Genomic DNA, 20,369 nt, shown 5'->3' on the forward strand with positions numbered 1-20,369 from the left:
TGCTTCTCTGTCTGGGAGGTTTTTGTCAGCCCTGGCACACAAAAAGGGTATCATTGCGAGCGCCCACGAAGGCGAGATGAATTTTTGCCTGCCATGCTCAGCTTGACTTGCTTCCTCACCCCATTCCTGCCTTAGATCCTGGGTCGCCTGGTGGCTGAAGATGGTCCATTGTCTCAAGCGGTGCCAGAGCCTGACACAGTGCCCCGGGCCGCCTTTGCTCTGCACATGCCGGCCGTGCACATTTGCAAATACTTTAAAGCTCCTGTCAGTAAGTTCTGGGGACAGTTGCTCACCTTCAGAGGAAGCTCCTTAAAATTGGCCTGTCTCACCCAGTGGTACATTGACCTGTGTTCAGACTGAGTCAAAGGGGGGTGGGGCTCGCCACTGTGGCCGCCGCTGCTGTGAGGGTGGCCACTGTTGCGGATGAAGCCATCCTGCAAGCACCTTCCGCCTAGCCACGCACTGAAAATCATGTAGGGTGTAAGGTGGGAATAGAAGAACACGGGGGGGGGGGGAGGCCTTCCTAATCTCCTCCCCCTTCCGCCACTATCGGCCATCCCATACCCGGTGCTGCACCCAGTGGGGTAAAAAAAATACGGCCATATCGGAAGAGTCAGTTGGGTTCTTTATGGTTGTCCCGTCATTCCCCTCGGGCCTGACCTGCCCTCCAGCTCAGCCACCCACTGAAAATTGAAACACAAAATAGTAGAGCTGTACAAGACTTCAAAGCCCACCAGGCCCAACCCCCCTTCTAATACAGCAGAAAAGCCGCACTTCTCCTGACTAGGTGGGGACGTCCTATGGCCCCACAAGAAGTGGAAGGTCATCGTGTTCGGTCTCAGCAGCACTCGTGGAGCAGGGGGAAATACATGGCTGAGGAAATTCCCCACAGATGGGTCTTGAGCATCACAACCTTGTAGGTAATGACAAGGTCCACTTACGCCACCGGCTGAGCCACTCCTCACAGGCCAGCAACCATTTCTCCCAGTTCGCGTTCCCCACCTCATCCCCAACCGAATGCTAGAAGGCCCAGCCATCAACCTGCCCACTCTTGTAGCCCTCCTCTTCCGCCCTGACTGATAGGGGGGAGTATTGAGCCTCCCTCCCTTAGGCCCTTCAGCATCCCTGGGGAACACCAACACCGCCCAAGTGACTTTGGGCCAGTAGGTCAACCAATAGGGCTGCCTCCCAGGCCAGGCTGCAGCCCAGCTTCAGGACTCAGAGGAAATGGAGCTCGCATCCCTACCTACAGGACTCCAGGCACGGCCAGGCTTCTGGATCAAACGTCCCCTCTTGTGCTCAAGTCACAACAGCTAGCAGGCAAAAGACAGGTTTTCATGGCCTTGGAGAAAGCAAGATCGAGCCTTGGAAGACCCAGCAGGGTTTGTGGCACAGGAATTGTCCTCAGATCCCACCGAGACTTCAGCTCAGATTGCAGGATTCAAAGTCCCCAGTGCTGCCCTTACACCATGGGACCAATAGGGAACCCCCAGACCTCTGCTGAGCTCTGGTGTGTATGACCCTGTGCGGGCAGCCCTGCCTTTGCTCACCAAGTTGGCCTGCAGCAGTTTGCTGCAGCTCCCAGAGGCCTTTCTTAATCCAGCCTGAGAGGCCAGTGGGCATGTGAGGAAGTTGCCCCTTCAGTCGTACATGGCCCTTCCTAGGAAAGAACAAGTCCTGGGGAAAAAAGTGATGTCAAATAACAACTTGGACAGATGCCTTCTTTCCTTTTGTGGGGAACTGTTCCCTTTTTACCTGACCAGGGACTTAAACCCTGGACCCTCAGATTAAAAGTCTGATGCTCTACCAACTGAGCTAGCCAGGCTTACACAGAAAGGAAGCAAATTTCATGAAGAAGAGAAACTACTCATGAAAATGAGGGCAGGAAACAATACAGAAAACCTGCTACTCTGGCTCTCTTAGCAGTCCTAGCCCCAGCCTGCTCCTCCATCCGGCGCCCTGAGGCCTTATTCTTTTTTCAGTTAAATATCAAATCCAGGAGAAAACACAGTTATACAAAGCAAAACAAAATCACAAACAGAAATGTCATTGGAAATACAGAAATAAAAAAGGAAAATGCAAACTACATCACTTTATCATGTCGGGGCCATTCCTGTATCGAGAGCACTCACGAAGGTCCCTGTGTGCTTACGAGAAACCTGGAGGAACTCATACCACAGCCTGAACATGAAACTCAACTGCTGCCAGGTGCTGCAGTAAAACCCTTTCCCTGCTGTGACGTTGCACTCCATAGATTTTTATGAAAATATGCTAATGAGTGTGAATATAAAGTGACTGGACTATGCTTCATGCAAAAGATCTTTTGTAAGGTATCATTACAAAGCTTATAATCTACTGTGTGTGTTCATCCTATTTGTATGAACCGATCATTCTTGGATCTGAAACTAGAAATATGAACTATAACTCTGAGGTCCTGTTGTAATGATGCAAAATGTGGGCCATTAATGGTGGTTTGGACTCTTGATGGCTCCCATTAACCAGGACAATTGATTGGAGATGGCTCTGTCCTGCACCATCTGTGAGTCAGGCCAGGAAGAATGAAGGCTTGGGGGTCTCACAGGACATGTGACCATGTCACCTGGTACAGGAATCCATCTTAAACCTGGGGCTCTTCCCCAAGAGAGAGACAAAGAATTCCTGCCTTGTACCAAAGCTGTATAAGGGGGTGGAACTGAACAAACATGGCTGCAGTCATGAGACATCCCCTAGCTACCACCTGAGCTGGAACAAGGGCTATACCAGGTGAAAAGATTGGGCCCAGACATAAAATAAATCTAGTCTGCCAAAGAAACTTATTGAAAGATCTCTGAGGGTGAGATTTGATCTGCATTGAGTTTCATACTGTATTAGGCTTGGACTTGCATGTTTTTGTTTTATTTTGCTCTGTGAAAAATACAAGGTCCATAGAGAAGGAAAAGAAAATGCCCAAGAAAAGTCTGTGTGTGTGTGTGTGAGAGAGAGAGATGGGTGGGAGGGTGTCTAGAAACCACTTTCCTCTAGTTTCTTTTCTCTGATTTCCTGTAGAAAATCTGAAGCAGGGAGCAAAAGCCATTGTTTTCTCTGAGGCTTGAACTCAGGACCTTCAGATTATGAGACTGCCAACTGCGCTAAGAAGGCTTGTAAAAGTTTTAGGCTCAGTGTATATAGGACCCTCCTACAGCAGTGACTGGGGCAGGGAAGGACCCAGAAATGTGCTGGAAGAAGCAGGGAGCTCTGGTGACCAGAGACTTTTCATGGCAGCTTTCACAGCAGCAAAGAAATCAATTCAGGCTGCCAGTGAACAATCTACTGGAACTAATAGCAGCACAGGGGGGATGTTTCCAAGCTATGCACCTACTGCCACCTTTTAGAACTTACTCTCCTTTTCCTAGTAGGGCACTTTCCATGCAAATTAAGCAAAGCAAGTTGGGGAAACTACACAGGTAATAAAAACCAGTGCTCCAAATAAGGCTTGAATTCATAATCCCAGCAGTAGCCCCCTCTGCGCTAACCAGTTGCACCAGTGCAGGTGCTTCTCAGGCCTTGGCTACACTTGCAAATTTGCAGCGCTGCAGCAGGGTGTGAAAACACACCCTCTCCAGCGCTGCAAATTGAGGCGCTGCAAAGCGCTAGTGTGGTCAAAGCCCCAGCGCTGGGAGCGCGGCTCCGAGCGCTGTCCGTTATTCCCCACAGGGAGGTGGAGTACGGACAGCGCTGGGAGAGCTCTCTCCCAGCGCTGGCGCTTTGACTACACTTAGCGCTTCAAAGCGCTTTGAAGTGCAAGTGTAGCCAAAGCCTTAGGCAAAGCTGGGAAGCAGGCAGTTATCAGTCTCTGTGATTCACACCTTTGCCTGGTAATTGAAAGGCTGATGCATCAAACCTAACTCAAGATGCGGCTTTTCAGCCATGAGACTCCAGGACATTTTGACAGAAAGAAAATCTCTGTTTTGGTTTAGCCCCATTTGACTCCTTCTGCTCATCTTCTCCCCCTCCCTCCAGTCTCTTTCCTTCCCCACTGGGGCCGTGCAGAGAGGAGCCCCAGTCAGTCTCTGTCACAGAGTCGGTATCCCATAAAGGGAGGGAGGGGTTGCTCCAAAACATTGATAATGGGGGGGAGGGGTGGGCATGGTTAGGGGGAGAAAGGATGGAGAATTAACAGTGGGGCCCAGAGAGATTCCCCCAGATTGGGGAGATCCCCTGCTGCCCCCCATCAGCCAGCTGTGGGAAGAACAACTTGGGATTGCTTGGGGAAGCCACCTTTAAAAACACAAGTGTAACATGCTAGTTACATTTGAATAAGACCAAAGCCTCCTCAATCCCAGGGTCACAATCACTGGAATGATTTTGCCTTGATATTTTACCAGCCGCAGACACAAAGCAAGTCAAATTACAGTTTCCGTTCAGAGTCAGTGCACACACAAGAATCCGGAGGCTTTTAATTCCTTAGGTTCTGCTGCCATTTCATTTCTGTCCTGTTCCAAGATTTATCATTGTGCAAAGCAACGTTAGGCCCTTGGGAGTGTCCCCCTCAGTGCTGCCTGCCACCCTTGGGCAATTTAAAAGGGCCCAGGGACCCCCGCCACCACCGCCAGCAGCACAAGGGGACTAAGGCAGTTTCCTGCCCGCCCTCACTCCATGTGGCACGCCACTCCCAGGAGCGGCTGGCACGTCCCTGGTGTGGGGGAGGTCTCCGTGCGCTGCCCTGCCCTGAGTGCCAACTCTGCCAACTGTGGCAATGGGAGCTGCAAGGGTGAAGTCTGCGGGCAGCCATGCACAGAGACACCCCTGGCCCTCCCGCTTAGGGGCTGCTGCCAGAGGAGGGTGCAGGTTGCTTTTGGGAGATGCCTGAGGTAAATGCTGCACCCCTCACCCTCTCCTGCACCCCCAACCCCAACCCAGACCCCACACCTGCACCCAAACTCCCTCCAAGAGCTTGCCCCCTGCACACCCTCCTGCAGCACAACCCCCTGACTGAGTCCAGACCCTGCACCCAAACTCTCCCAGAGCCCAGCCCCTCTCCCTCCCACACCCAAACTTCCTCCCAGAGCCTTAGGCAGGTGTGTGTGTGTGGGGGGGGCAGGACTTGGTCCCATTCTGGGCACCACCAAAAATTGTACAAACCTGCCTCCCCTGTCCAGCCCAACCTTCTGCTGATGCACCTCAGCCCACACCCCTGCAGGGTTTGAAGCTTCCATTGCTTAAATTCCAGGACACTGAGGGATTTCAGCTCCCCTTTGCCCACAGGGAACCTTCACCCCACTCCCAGCCAGGTTCCTGTCCATGGGATCACTGTAGGGGGGCTGGGTCCCACTGGGTCTTTTCTCTCTCTCTGTGACAGGCCAGGGTGCAATAACTGGGGCATCTGAGCACCCAGGACCTTCTGTGGGGCTGCCATTCCCCTTCCCCTTCTGTGGTCTCGGCTGTCATTGACTCCAGCCTTTTTTTCTATCCATCGTCAGCACCATCCCAAGCCAGCTGCACTCGCCTCAAAAAGGCAGTGTCCCCTGTTGGGTGTACATCACTGACCTCCCTCCTCTCTGAGCACTGACTGACCCTCTGTTTCCTTGTCTCTCAGTCTGTGCAGATGGGACCTTTCCCTCCAGTGCTGGAGGATTCACCCTTCTCATCTACCCTTGTCCCAAGCAGCACAGCGGGTGGGAATCTTACATGTACCAAGGTGAGTTAGGAGCAGAAACCCCCCCAGACCTTCCATGCAATTGGCACTTGCCCCTCACTGAGCAGGATTGAAACTGGTGCAGGGAGACTGCTGGGCCACATCCCAGCTGGGCATGAGCAAAGCACCAGGGTGAAAAAATGAAGTTGGAGATGCTGGGGATTGAACCCAGAGCCTCATACATGCAAAGCATTTGCTCTACCACTGAACTACATGCCCACATAGTTTAGTTGGACTATGGATTACACCCAGAGCCCTCCTGTTTCCACTGCATCCAGTGACCTATAAGCCTCATGAGAAGCCCATTCCCCTCTCTGAGGGCCAGTCCTGCTCTCCTGGAGGTTAACTGTTCATAGGGGTCACTTTGCAGCAGGGCCAGATTCTATGTGTGGGACAGAGAGAGTTTGTGCCCTGGACTCAGGGTGCAGAGATACACTCAGCCCTCTCCCCTGCATTGGGTGGGGGGTGCTGCCACCCCGTGCTGCAAGGTCATGGTGGGGGATGCTGTGAGCAGCTCCACACCTCACCCTGGTGGCAGAAGTGGGGTGGGGAGCTCCAGGTGTTTCCACCTGCCTGTAAAGTCCAGCTTTCCCCAGCACATTCACTGCAGTGCAATTGGGTCACTGTTTCCATGGCTGAACAGCAAAGAATCGCTCCCAGTTTCCCTTCTATCGGCAGCAGGATTAGCCTGTGTCGGTGGTTAATGAGGTGGATCTAGTTGTAGATTGTTATTCATTCCCCACCTTGACAATTCACACCGTCCCTTTCCTACTCAAATCCCCAGCACCTCAGTGATCCTGGTAGCAGGGGTTGGGTCCTGAGATTTTCAGGGTCCTTTTTCCCCTCCACCTGGAGTGAACTCAGCTTTTCCCCCATCCCAGACTATCCATGAAATAACAACAGGGGCATAAAGAAAGAGGGGAGGGAATATCTCACGGCCAGGGCTGGATGTGCCCAGGGCCCCCTGCTTGTCCATTGTTTCCATGGAATTTGGCCCCCTGCTTTGCACAAGGGACAGAGAAAGATCTTGCTGTTCCTGTGTCTGTGCAAGGAAAATTGTGCTTCCCTAGGAAAGAGAGGAGGGAAATGGCCCCATGGTGGGACAATATCCTCAGGATTAAGACCTAAGAACTCAGGCTGAGAACTGATTTAACTCCACTCATCTGGGATTTAACAAATTGTCTTCCATGGAGCAGGGCCAGTTCCAGTGTTTTTGCCACCCCAAGTGGAAAAAAAAATAAAAAAGCTGCAATCAATGGCAGCTCTACCTCTGCTGCTTTTGGCCTCCAGTCCTTCCCTCTGAGAGGGACAAATTGCTGCTGAAGCCTCCCCTTTCCATTGGCCGCCCCAGGCACCTGCTTGCTGGGCTGGTGCCTGGAGCCAGCCCTGCCATGGAGACACTGGGAAGATGGGGGGAATCAGGAAAACACCACGGATTCGTTTATGTTGTAAGTGAAGAATAACAAAAGCAGCTCTGGTTTAAAGTCACTTTTCCCTGACTGGGAATTGAACCCAGATCTTGGCAGTGAAAGTGCCAAATCCTAACCACTAGACCACCAGGGAGGGGTAGATGCTTTTTGTCTCCTCACTTATGTTACACTTTCTTAGGCTACTTTCTATCCAATTTCTGAAGTTGCTCCATTGTCCATTCCCTGAGGGGCTAAGAGCAGAGAGTGCAGGAATCCCTGTGCTCAGGGTCACAACCTGAGCCCAACTCAAGCTACTGAAACAAGCACAAATGATGCTTCCTCCAGCAGGATCACAGAGCCACACAAAGAAAACCCATCAGGAACAATCCTCCTCTGCCTTCATTTAACCCATTGCAACCCTCTCAGCAGCCAACTCTTGTGGGAAGGACGCTGAGCTGATAAGAGCTCTGGCATAGAGACCAAGGGAGGGGTGTTGCTCCCCCTCAGTGGGAGCTGATCACATTCTGACTCCAGGCTGGTTTTTCTGGGGAGGGGACGTGGAATTGGTTTGTTTGCTGTTGAGAAGGGAGCCGGGCCAGTTCTCAGGGAACGAGAACTCCCAGCATCTTCCCAGCCCAGCCCAGGCTGCTGCCCTGTCCCAGCCTCTGTTCCCCTGGGGCCCCTGCATGTTTGACTCTAGAGCAGGCCAGGAGCAGCAGCTGAGGCAGAGGACAGCCTGGGCCAGGCAGATAAGAAGGAGTTTAGCAAGCAAAAAAGCTAAAATGGCAGGGGAGTGTTACCTTGGACTCGACGGCATTTCTCCATTGGTCTGTCTGCTTTGGGGCAGGGACTATAACACGTCCTGCTGCATTCGTTATTTCAAAAGGCGGTTTAGGATTTTCATTCTCACACACGGTGCACAAAGCAGGACTCAACCTTTGCTGTAAACTAAACAAGCTGCCCACAGATTCTGGCAGCCACAATGAGCAGTTGGGTGAGAGCTCAGACCTGCCCCTGTCCCAGAGAGGGGAGGGGTGTCATCTGCGAGGGGACTGGACCACTGACTTACCTGCTCCTAATTCCCAAACTTTCAGTAACTCTATTATCAGTGTCTGTGAGTGTAATTTAAGGCCCATCTAGCTCTGAACCTTGTCTTCTGACAGTAGCCAATACCAGGTGCCACAACAACCCGTCAACAAGGCACCACTGGAAGTTGAACCCAGGATCTCCTGTTTACAAAACAGAAGCTTTAGCCAGCTAAGCCATGGTGCCTGTGGGTAGCTATAACACCCTGTCTGCCCACACCTGACTCCCTGCCAAAGCAGAGGAGCAGGTGAGGTTTTCCTTGCAAGCTCTGTGTGTGTGTGTGTGTGTGAGAGAGAGAGAGAGAGAGAGAGAGAGAGAGTGTCTTTGGCCAGGTCTGCACTACAAGGTTACTTCAGCATCATTATATTGCTCAGCTGTGTGAAAAACACACAATGCTCCCTCGGTCGGCAGCTTGTGGCTGGTGCACACACTGCAATGCCACGTCTGGCGACAAAATTGCCCTGATTTGCTGACAAAATAAAACAACTTCGATGAGAGGTCTAGAGCTTTTGGCAGCAAACTTAAAGTGACAGAGTGTTAGTGTAGATGCTGCTGTTCATTATATCACCATAACTGGCCTCTGCCAGTATCCCACAATGCCTGCCGTGAACTCGCCTGCCCTGCATTCCTGCTACAGAGCCATGGCCCCTCCCCTTTCATAGCTCCGGGAAGTTCTCACAGCTGAGCCTGCTGCTCTGCTGCGGCAGCCAGAAGCAAATCACTGCCATGGATGCTGCTCTCTCCCGCCCTGCGAACACGGAACAGGTGGCGGGAGTTTCCTTACAGTGTAGGGGGGCCACTGGAATCCGAACTGTGACACCCCCAGGACACCCCTTCCCTCAAGGAGGCTCTTACCTTCTAAACAGGGACATCTGTTTTCTAGTAAAATCACTAAAAGGGAAGGAGAAAACTCGAAAGAGGTTCCTCCTGGCGCTCACGTCCGTGAACCCGAATACTCTCTCAGTCCTCAAAGAGAGACCTGGAGAAGGAGACTTGCTGAAGCAAAGCCACAGGGGTCTCTGAGGTTTCCCTGGCCCCTCGCCCCTGTCCTGCCTGGCTGATGTCAGCATCTCTCTGTGAGGTCACCACCTCCCCACCACCTTTGACCAATAGTCTGAGCCCCTGCAAAAGGCCTTTGTGATGTCACTGCCACACCCCTCCCTTGCTGTGCTAATGTCCTGCCCCTGGCCAGGCACTTTGGAGGTTTGAGCTACTCCCTGTGGATCACCCCACTCAAGGAGCATTCATTCTAGGAAGCAAGCCGGCTAGATAGGAAAACATCAGACGCTGCTCCCAATGCTACACTCAGTTTTTCAGAAATTAGTCGACTTTATGGCCAGAAGAGACCATTAGAGCATCTAATCTGACCCCTGCATATCACAGGCCTCCTGTATGACACAATAGCTACTTTTGGGGCAAACACATTCCAGAAAGGCATCTAGTCTTCATTAAATGACATCAGGAGATGGAGAATCCACCAATTTCCTTGGTAGCTTGTTCCTGTGGCGAATCATCCTCGCTGTTGAATATTTGTGTCTTATTTCTAATATGAATTTGTCTCTTTTCACCTTCCAGCCACTGGGCCTTGTTATGCCTTTCTCTCCTCGATTAAAAAGCCCTTTCATACCCAGTCTTTTGTCTCCATTAAGGCCCTTCAACGCTTCAATGAAGTCACCTTTCAATATTCTTTTGATAAGCTAAACAGGTTGAGCTCATTCAATAGCTCACTAGAAGGCATTTTTCTCCAGCCCTCAGAACATTTGTCATCAGATTCCTGAACTGCAGCTGGATGTGGTTCTTGTTCTTCTGCACAGCACAGCTCCTGGAGAAGAGGGATCTGCAAATGTACATTCGTATGATACCTTTGTTTAACTGATGAAAACATAAACTAGACACTTAGAGGATTGGAACTGATTTCAGCGGATGGACAGCTTCGCTAGGTTTTTATGCATTTGGGCAGGGAAATGTTGAGTGTTTACATTGATATCAAGCACTCCTGTATAGAGGAGCCCCTGAACATAATGGAGAATGGAAATGAAAATGTTTTCCTTTTTTTTAAAAAAAGAAAGAGGGTTATAAGAGAACACAGAGGTTTGAACTGAGGACTATGTGAACTGCAGTCAAGCACTCTAACACTGAGCAATATCCCCATGACAACAGGACTATGGAATCATGATGTCCAGCACTTTGAAGGACAGACCCTGCTTCATCGAGGTCCTTTGCCATTCCCAGACCACAGGTGGTTTTAAAAATGGGGCTTGATTAAACTTCTTAAATGTGGCAAACACCACAGCTTGCACACCCACCGATATAGCTTCTCCCACTGACATAGCTGCCACCTCTTGGGAAGTGGATTAATTGCACCCACAGGAAAACTCTCTCCCCTCAGTATAGAGGAGTGGTTCTCAAACTCTGTCAGGACCCCAAAGTGGGTCATAACCCTGTTTTAATGGGGTCGCCAGGGCTGCCATTAGACTTGTTGGTGCCTGGGGCTGAATCCCTCAAGCTCTGGTTTTGCCCTCCCCTAACTGGGGCAGGGCTCAGGCTTTGTCTCCTCTGCCTCTGCTCAGTGTAGAGGGGCTTGGTGCGTCTTTCTAGGGTCATGTAGTAAGTTTTTTTTTTTTTGCAAAAAGGGGTTGTAGTGAAAGGAAGTTTGAGAAACCCTGGCATAGAGCCTCTGAATATGTCTAGCCTTGGCTCCCTGTGGCAGATCAGACACTGAAAATACAGCCATGGAGACACCACACACCAGACTGGCCTAGCAGGCAAGAATCAAACCTCCACAGAAAGACACCCACTGTTTTTTAACGCATCTCCCTAAGCCCTCAGCCACAGCCACTTAGCAAAGGGACTTTTCTACACGATGGTTCTGGTCTCACTGAAGGGTCATTTCCAATTGTTTGCTCAGACCAGCATTAGGGGAAATGGTGCCCTGGGCAAATCTTGTACTTTGGCACTTCCCCACTGCCCCTGGACGATCCCCACTCCCACTTTACCGTTAGCTCCTGCACTCCCAACCCTTGCGCCTCCTTCACCCCTAACTCCTGCCCCCTCCTGTGCCCCCTTCGCCCTTAACTCCCTGGGCCACCAGCCATTGCCCCTCTCCTGCAGCCCCTTCACATGGCTCCAGTGCTGGGGACCCCGCACTTGTTCTCCCTTTCCCAAAATGTGGGGCATGACTCCTAGGGGGACACAGAGGAACATTCATGGAGTCAATTAAATCAATTGAGCTTCTTCAGTCTCTCGCTGGAGACATTTCCCTTGTTTTAAAAGGCAAAAATCCTGATCTTTCCAATGGGAGCTGCTGCTTCAATGTTCAGTTTGGGGAGGGATTTGGCTGCACTCAGAGATCTGCCCGCGGGTTACAATCTGCCATCCGAAGGGTCGAACGCAAACAGCGTTTAGATGGACCGTTAGTGCCGCTCCGGTGTGGCCAAAGACTAGAACTGACCAGCGGAGTTTACAGCTGGAGCCTGGGACGCTCCTGAACAAACTGGGCACGAAGCCTCTCGTGTGGGACCCTCGCTGTGCAGCAGGAGGCGGAGGGAAGCTGATTGTCAGGGCTCAGGGCAGCTCCCTGCCAGGCTGAGCCGGTGTCTGTGCTAAGCTCGGCATCAATCAGGTGACTCTGGGAAGTTCGGGGTCCCTGGGCTCCCACAGGAGGGTGAAGCAGGTCACCCCTGGAGCAGGTTAAAGCTGCAGGGTGACAGTGGGGTTGCTGCCCCTGTGAACAGCTGCTGTAGCACCGCCTGGGCAGGACAGGGAGAGCCAGTTATACCCCCCCCCCAGCCTGTATCGGGGGATGGGAGCACTCACACCCTGGGGACCCACCCATCAGAGATCTACGGGGGGTGGGAGTGGCACGCACACACCCAGGATGTTGTAGGGGGGGACAAGGGCCTCCACACTCCGGGATCCTCTGCAGAGGGACGGACACCCACACATCCAGGATTCTGTATGGGGGGGAGAGGTACCTGGACAACTGGGCGGGGGAAGGGGGCACCGAAACAGCCGGGATCTTACCTGGCAGGACAGCGGCGCCTGCAGCTCGACATGAGACGGGGGCGGGGGAAGCAGGAGCATTTCCCAGTTCCAGGCTGTCCCCCTCTGGCCAAGGCACAGAGCTCACAAGCAGAGTTTAAAACTCCAGCTGCCAGGCTGCAGAACAAGCCGGGCTCTGTGGCTGGTGCCTGTGATCCCAGCGCCTGGGGAGGCTGAGGCTGGCGGATCGCTTGAGCTCAGGAGTTCTGGGCTGCAAGGGGCTGTGCCGATCAGGTGTCCGCACTAAGTTCAGCATCAATATGGTGATCCCGGGGAAGCTTGGGGTCCCCAGGTTGCCTAAGGAGGGGTGAACCGGCCCAGGTTGGAAACGGAGCAGGTCAAAACGCCTGTGCTGATCAGTAGTGGGATCGCACCTGTGAATAGCCCCTGCAGTGTAGCCTGGGCAAGACAGTGAGACACAGTCTCTTTTTAGACACCCCTACCCCACAGAGCCTGGAGTGGGGAATGGGATCACCCACACGCTGGGGAATCTGACTTGGGGGGAGGGACGCACCCAAGCAACACGGATCTTGAAAAGAGGAACAGTGACACCGACACACCACAGAGCCTGGATGGGGGCAGGGGAACCACACACGGAAGCTAGTTCATGGGGTGGGGGGACACACCCATATGCTCCGTTGCACCATTCTTAATGAGAAGAACAGGGGCATCCGCACAACACGGATCCTTAATGGGCGTGGGGACACCCACACACTCCACTATTAACCAGGAGGGACAGGGGCACCAGACACCCCCAGTAGCATGGAGACACCCACATCCACCGGATCCCTCATGGGGGGTAAGACAGAGGGGATTATAATGGGGCTCAGCGCACCCACGCACCAGGGATTGTTAAGGGTTGAAGGGACAGGGACACCCACACACACTGAGATCACGTCCTTGGAGGAACGCAAACCCTCCACAGAAGGACCTGGTCTGTTCCATGATGGCAGCCCAGCCTGGGTGAGTCAAAGTCTCTTTTTATACAGCCACGCCCCAGAGGTCCTGACTAGGGCGAGAGAGACACCCACCCACCAGAGATCCTTAATGGTCTAGGGTGCACCAACACACCAGGGATTCTTATGGGTGGGAGGAATGGAGACAGCCAGACACACTGAGATCACTTCCTCCCAGGAGCCTGGGCCAGACAGGGAGACACAGTCCCCCTTTACAGATCTGCCAGACAACCTTCCTCCCACTCCCTCCACACAATGTTCTTATCTGGAGGTGAAGCCAGGGAAACCACATGGAGGATTCTTATCTGGGGAACTGGGGGGACCCACTTACCACCAGAGATTCTTAAGGGCAGGAGGAACAGGGACTCCCACCTCTGCAGCATGGGGGTGGGTCGCCTTCTGGGATCATCGGGGCATATTTCACCTCGTCAGTTCCCTGCCATTGCCTTGGGGGCCCCTTGTTCGCTGCCTCTGGCACCCAGTTTAGCCTCCTTCCTGAGGGCTGAGACGCTTTGATCTGTCTAAGGTCTGTGGGATCAGTGTGTGTCATGGTGTAATTCTATGTTATTCGGGGTCAGACTAGCTGAGCTAATGGCCCCTTCTGCCCTTAAACGCCATGAAAACATTTCCCTGGTTTCCCCTTGTGACTGACAGACACCACGGTGAGGGGCCCAATAGAAGATCCCGCACACAGCGCTCTGGCTCTTACTTTACTTGGGACGTCAGCGCTTTCCTAGCAAAGCTGCTGCTAAAGCGCTGGATTTGGGGAACGGTTCGGCTCCGATTCAGAGATCTGCCTACGGGGTGTGGACCTGCCACGAGGAGCGGGAAACGCAACCAGCACCGGGAGGCGTTGGCTGAGCTCCAGGCTGCCCCCGTGTGGCCAAAGCTTAGAACTGAGCAGCGGAGTTTGAAGCTGGCGCTGGGAGGGACCTGAACACGTGGGGCACGAAGGCTCCTGCGTGTGACGCTTGTTGGGTGGGCAGCTGAGCGTAGCTGATTGCCGGAGTTCAGGGCTGTACCCCGGGGTGCTGAGCAGGTGTCTGTGCTCAGGTTGGCCTCGCTATGCTGGTTTCTGGGAAGTTTGGGGCCACCAGTTCCCCCTAGTGAGAGAGGAGCCTGCCCAGGAAATGAGGCTTTCAAAACTCTGGTACCAATAGACAGTGGGACTGCCCCTGTGAAGAGCTGCTGCAGCCCCGCCAGGGAGAGCCGGTCTCTCTTTATGCAGCCCCCGCCATTCCTCAGGACGAGGGTTGTGCTCAAAGATCTGTGCCCCGTGTTTTTACCTCCGTGTGAAGCGCACAGTGCAAATAACCCTCAGCCCATCAGCTCAGCTCCAGGCTCCACTTCCACCCGCTCAGAGCGCAGAGCTCCCAGGCTGAGCCTGAAGTTGGAAGTGGGAGACCCTGTAACCAGCCGGGCCCTGTGGTTGGTGCCTGTGATCCCAGCTTCTGGGGAGGCTGAGGCTGGTGGATTGCTTGAGCTCAGGAGTTCTAGGCTGCAGAGGGCTGTGCCGATCAGGTGTCCACACTAAGTTTGGCATCAATATGGTGATCCCAGGGAAGCTTGGGGTCTCCAGGTTGCCTAATGAGGGGTGAACCGGCCCAGGTTAGAAACAGAGCAGGTCAAAACTCCTGTGCTGATCAGTAGTGGGATCACACCTGTGAATAGCCCCTGCAGCGTAGCCTGGGCAAGGCAGTGAGACACAGTCTCTTTTTATACAGACACCCCCCGCAGAGCCTGCAGAGGGGGATGGGAGCACCCACACGCTGGGGATTCTGACGTGGGGGGGGAGGGATGCACCCAAGCAACACGGATCTTGAAAAGGGGAACAGGGACACCCACAGATCCCAGCTGGGGGCAGGCAGGGGAAACCACACACAGAAGCTAGTTCATGGCGTGGGGGACAGAGACACCCACCGGAGATCCTGGATGGGAGCACCCACATGATGGGGATCTTGAACTGGGAGCAGGAAAGCACCATGTACCAGGGGTTCTGAAGGGGGAACAGGGACACCCACACACCAGGTGTCTTGCAGCAAGAGCTGCGGTCTTCATTTACACAGGGCAGTGATGGGGAATTAACCACGTCCCTTGCGGAGCTTGTTCCACTAGATGATTAGCCTCATTGAAGTACCCAAACCTTTTAACAATAAGAAGTGAAATGAAATGGCCACATGATGGCAACAGAACCTAAGAAATTTGTTAGTCTCTAAGGTGCCACACGTACTCCTGTTCTTTTTGAGGATCCAGACTAACACGGCTGCTCCTCTGAAACCGAAGAGATGAGAAGCCATGTTCTTGTTCAATGTGCATTGAAGCTGAAAAGGGAGATGTTTCCTCTTTGATTCCTAAGCCCCCAACTCTAATCCAGTAAACACCCCTTTCCTCCCACAGCCAGGACTAAAACCCAGGAGTCATAACTAGTGGCCCCCCTTAACCTTCTCTCTGTGAGGAGGAAGAAGAAGCTCTGAGACCCCTGGGCTGTCCCCTTGCCACCCTGCCTGGGCTGCACTTGAAACCCAATGGGGTTTCCTCGGGCAGTTCTGAATCTTGCTCCCAGGAAGGATGTAATTTTAGGAGCAGGTTCCAAATAGTGCAATTAACCAGCCAGAAGGGGCAGCAGGTATCAGTGTAGGAGCCATTGAAATAATCACAGCAAAGTAGTTCAGGGAAACTGTTATTAATGAAGTGTGAGTGAAAGGTGAGAAGCTGATGGTGTCAGTGTCACACTAGAGGGCGCTGAGATGGTTTTAAATTTGTCATCCAAACCCAGCCACCACCTAGCATATGTTTTAACCTCTTCTTCTCTTACCGTTGCTCCTTATCAGGGAAGGGGAGAGAACAAACGAGCAATAGAAACAGAGACCTAGGGCTTGGCTACACTTGCAAGTTGCAGCGCTGGTAGAGGCTTTCCAGCGCTGCAATTACACCCCGTCCACACCTGCAGGGCACAACCAGTGCTGCAACTCCCTGGCTGCAGCGCTGGCTGTACACCTGGCCAGGTTGGGGTGTAGCGATTGCAGCGCTGGTGATCCAGCACTGCTCATCAAGTGTGGACACACACCAGCGCTTTTATTGGCCTCCGGGGAATAAGGAGATATCCCAGAATGCTTTTAACTAAAATTACTCCCTTTGTTTTGTTATGCAGCCTGTCTTTGTTTTGTTGTGAACCTCCGGAGCTCCGTTTCTACCGGAGCTGCTTATCAGCTCCTGTTTGCTGTGATCAATCTGTGAACAATCAAATGAGATCCTCCTCCCTGTTGTGAACAGCTCTGTGGAGCTCCTCCCTTGCCGCTGCTGCTATCTAAAAAACAAACATAGCTCCTGTTTGCTGTGATCATCTGTACCTGTCTGTAAACAATCAAATGAGAGGCAGGCAGGGAAACAGCGGGGAGTCGTGCAGGCTGTTTGCAATTAAGAGTTAAGACTAAGGGGTCAGAAAAATGTTCTGATTTTTCAAGTCAGGAAGCTAAACACACAGTGTTGGCTCCAAAAATCCCCTCTCTCTTTCCCCCCGCTCCCTGTCACACTAGACCCCACTCCACCCCCCTCTTTTGAAAAGCACGTTGTGGCCACTTGAACGCTGGGATAGCTGCCCATAATGCATCACTCCCAACAGCGCTGGAAATGCTGCAAATGTGGCCACACACCAGCGCTGGTAGCTGTGAGTGTGGCCACACACCAGCGCTGCTCCTACACAGCTGGATGACCAGCGCTGCAAACTACCAGCGCTGCAAACCGTAAGTGTAGCCAAGCCCCTAGTGACCGACCCAACCTTTCTTTGCTCTGCAGTAACTCATCTTGCATCTGCGGCTGTTGAAGCTACAAGGCAGAGGACTAAGTACAACATTTAAACTGATGTTTGACCTCAGAGAATAAAACAAATGTGTCTGTAGAAAGAGGGGAGTCGAGTTCAATCCCTTGTCACCATCGATGTGCAAACCAGGAACCTGTTGGTGTCACTAGGCCTAAGTAAACCAAAGTTGTGAATTTGGGCCTGAGTGAACCCAAGTTCTTCCATGCTGTGAACTTTAACCAGCCTAAAGGCTTGGCTACACTTACAAATTTGCAGCGCTGCAGCAGGGTGTGAAAACACACCCTCTCCAGCGCTGCAAATTGCGGCGCTGCAAAGCGCCAGTGTGGTCAGAGCCCCAGCGCTGGGAGCGCGGCTCCCAGCGCTGTACGTTATTCCCCACAGGGAGGTGGAGTACGGACAAAGCTGGCACTTTGACTACACTTAGCGCTTCAAAGCGCTGCCGCGGCAGCACTGCCATGGCAGCGCTTTGAAGTGTAAGTGTAGCCAAAGCCTAAGATGCTAACAAAACAGCAAGCAAAATGTGTAACTGACAGCTGTCTCAGCTTGCAGCTGCAGGACAGTTTGAAACAGCAAAAAGCGGCGGGGAGGAAAATCTGCATGCGTCTGTGCTGTGAAGGCCATAGATAAATATGCAAATGGGAACTTTTCTAACACGCTGAGATGTAATGTTTAAAGTAACTGCTGTTGGGAAGGGAGGGGTGAGGGGGAAAACCAAACAAAAGGCTTCCACAAACAAGGGGGGTATAAATGCTGGGACCCCGCCTGCGCGCGGGTGTGCAGGATTTGAGAATGCTTTTTCTCCCTGGCACCTTTTTTTGAGCTCAAATAAACGTGGTTTGCTTCTCCACCCTGGTGTGTGCGACGCACACCGGGCAACGAACCCTGCTGTTGCTCCGCCTCGGGCCCTTTGAGCCGGCAACAAACCTGTTGCTTTGCATTCCTGATGTGTCACCATCATGTGACTATTCTGTCTCAGTCCCTTTAATTAAAAAATTGTGTTTTTTTCATAGAAACTATATTTTCCTTGTAGAGACACAGGGGCAGATTAATCTACAAAGGGAAGGTGATTCCAAGGCAGTTCTGGAGGAGAAGGGAACGTTTTCAGCATCACTAAATTATTTTGTTGTGCCTCACAGAGACAGAAAGAGAGAGAGAAAATAAACCTATTAATTTGAGCTACCGACACAGTTCACAGCATGAAATACACAATTTTGTGTTCAATGAGTTGTGTTCATTTACATAATATGAAAAATATGTATTGGGCAATGCATGAAAACCTCACTGCATTGAACAACCCACCTGATCTAGTCAATGTACTACAGAATATTTAAAGAAGTTAAGAAAGATGTGCTTATAAATTAATGTGTTGTGCCATTTACACACACACAAGACACAGAAGAAACTGAATTATTTGAGCTACTAAAATTTCCATTTTCTCACAGCATTTTAGGTCTCAAGGTTGTTTTAATTTGCTTATTTTTTTGGAACTAGAAATCGGGAAAGAGTACACTGAAGTCAGTGGAATTACCGCAGTGAGGGATTAGTCTCATTATTTGCCACTAACAAAACCTTTGTTAACACAGAGTTAACTTTGACAGTGAATATCTCTTACCTTCCAGAACATCGAGTTCAGTAAAACTCAAACTCTGGAAAAACAGGGAATACAGAGTGAGGGTACATGCCTAGATAACCTTAACTCTGCCCTCTAGAAGAGAATCTCTGATAGCATATGAGAACAAGGAAAGGTTTAGGGACAAATTACAGCTACTTCCCAAGAGTTTGTTTCTTCTGTAATTAATTGATCCTGGCCCCATCCATTGATCCTGGCCTGGTGTCTGGCTGTGGAATTTACTATTTACTATTTTTATCCCAGCATATTTAAAGATGAAACTGCTTTACAAAAGCTCCTTTATTCTAGGTGATACAAACAGGTCACTTCCCAGCTAGTTCAAGGAGATGGAATTTTCCTGACCCACAGGGAACTTAAACTAACATGCTCAAGATCACACATTCCTTAGGAGAAAACGAAGGGGGAAAAAACAAACAAAACCCACCAAACCGTTGCTGTTTCTACCCAAATGATCAATGAGACCAGAAAGTGAGACTGTGCAATTAACTGTCTGGGACTACACTGACTCTGCAGTTACTTGGATGCAGACACACCCAGCTCTACGGTTGGTAAACGTACAGAGACTCTGCTGCTGCTCATGAACTAGCAGCACATGACCTCTGAACAGCTGCCATTCGAATGTATCTGAAAGTCACAAGGAACAACGATCTGTGTTAAAGGAAGGCTGCCATTTATTAGAGCCCCAATTGATGCCGTGTGCACAAAGAGAGGATTGAATGCGTGACAGGGAGTTTGTAAATCTTGGTTCTTTTAGTTTTGTAACAGGCTCCTGTCCACCTCCAGTAGAGTTTTCAGTCCCAATGGCAACTTACTTACCAATGTAATACAGACTAGTGCATTCCTCCCAAGTGGATGTGGTTCTTGTTCTTCTGCACATTGTAGCCCATGGAGGCCAAGGACCTGACAAATGCTCAGACAGTGTGTTTTTGCCATAGGCAGGCACCATGGCTTAGCTGGCTAAAGCACCTGCCTTGTAAATAAGAGATCCTGGGTTCAATTCCCAGTGGTGCCTTGTTGACTAGCTCTTGGGTAACCTGGTATTGGCTACTGTGAGAGGACAAAACACAGAGCTCTTTGGTCCAGCCCAGTATGGTTGTTTAAATTACACTCACAGGCACTGATAACAGACTTACTTAAAGTTTGGGAGTTAAGAGCTGATAGGTCAGTGGTCAAGCCTGTCACAGATGACCCCCCTCCCTTTGGGACAGGGGCAGGTCTGGGCTCTCACACCAAATGGCTCATTGTGGCTGCCAGAACCTGTGGGCAGCTCATTTAGTTTGCATGGAGGGTTGAGTCCTGCTTTGTGCACCATGTGTGAGAATGAAAATCCTAAACCGCCCTTTGAAATAACGAATGCAGCAGGACGTGTTATTGTCCCTGCCCCAAAGCAGACAGACCAATGGAGAAATGCCGTCGAGTCCAGGGTAATACTCCACTGCCATTTTACCTTGTTTGCTTGCTAAACTCCCTCCCAACCTCGTGGGGTCCCAGAGCCCAGTATTGAGCTTGATCTGAGATGTCTACAGTGCAAATTTACCACCCCACAGCCCTAGCCTGGGAGCCTGCACTGGCACGGGGCAGCCATGGGTGTTTCATTGTAGTGTGGACATAGCCTAGCATTATGTCTACACTGCCATTAACACACCCACGTCACTATTCTCAAACCCTGGGTCAGTTGATTCAGGCTTGTGGGGCTTGTGCTGCAGGGTTATAAAATTACAGTGTAGAGAATTGGGCTTGAGCCCAGCCTCCG

At 51.6% G+C, this 20,369-nt stretch overlaps 3 non-coding genes across 3 annotated transcripts; all 3 read right to left on the reverse strand.

Moving 5' to 3' along the window:
* Positions 1–1,752: 1,752 nt before the first annotated feature.
* TRNAK-UUU lies at positions 1,753–1,825 on the reverse strand. Its single transcript has one exon. It is a non-coding gene; the product is annotated as a tRNA-Lys (tRNA).
* Positions 1,826–5,821: 3,996 nt separating this feature from the next.
* TRNAA-UGC lies at positions 5,822–5,893 on the reverse strand. The gene has a single exon. It is a non-coding gene; the product is annotated as a tRNA-Ala (tRNA).
* A 1,272-nt stretch (positions 5,894–7,165) lies between these two features.
* TRNAE-UUC lies at positions 7,166–7,237 on the reverse strand. Its single transcript has one exon. It is a non-coding gene; the product is annotated as a tRNA-Glu (tRNA).
* Between the last annotated feature and the right edge of the window lie 13,132 nt (positions 7,238–20,369).

This window comes from Mauremys reevesii, unplaced genomic scaffold (assembly GCF_016161935.1).
Source record: "Mauremys reevesii isolate NIE-2019 unplaced genomic scaffold, ASM1616193v1 Contig4, whole genome shotgun sequence".
Classification (NCBI taxonomy): domain Eukaryota; kingdom Metazoa; phylum Chordata; order Testudines; family Geoemydidae; genus Mauremys; species Mauremys reevesii.